Raw genomic sequence first — 645 nt, 5'->3', positions numbered from 1 at the left:
GTTGCTGACTATAGATCTCTGCATTGACAGTTCGCTGTGGATTGGGGAGTTCGAAATGAATTACTCCTTTGATGTTCCACCAAATGTAAAGCATCACTTCCTGCTGATGGAGTCCAGGTTTTCGAGTCGGAATTGGTTTTTGTCTAGGACTAAGTCATTGTTTTTGGCGTTTAATATTCGCATAGAGAATTCATTTTTCTTCGCCAGTGACAATTCTGTCCAAAAATGATTCACGCGCATTAGGCGTCAGAAGAGACGAAGGAACGTTCACACGTTGGAAACGATGATCATCGGAGAGTTCGTGAGGCACCCAAACACCTTCTTTATGGAGTTTTCCCACATTCCTTAGATGTTTACGTGTTGTTTCGTGAGAGACATGCAATTTCAGAGCCATTTCACGAGGGTGTTGCCCTGAGTTAGACTCAACAAGCGTCTTCAGAGCATCAGTATCAATTCCAACATGTCGGCCCCTGCTATCTCAGCTTTTAAGGCTAAAGTCACCTAATGGAAATTTGCTGAACTATCGTTGACACTTACGAACATTCAAAACATTTTCATAAACTTCTTTGTGGCTACAGAGGCGTTGTTTCCATTCTTGTATTCAAACAGCATTACATGCCGAATGTGTGTCTCGTCGTGTACCGT

The sequence above is a fragment of the Limulus polyphemus genome, unplaced genomic scaffold, assembly GCF_000517525.1.
Source record: "Limulus polyphemus unplaced genomic scaffold, Limulus_polyphemus-2.1.2 Scaffold2029, whole genome shotgun sequence".
Taxonomy (NCBI): domain Eukaryota; kingdom Metazoa; phylum Arthropoda; class Merostomata; order Xiphosura; family Limulidae; genus Limulus; species Limulus polyphemus.
The sequence above is the reverse complement of the archived record's forward strand: the minus strand, read 5'-3'. Positions refer to the sequence as shown.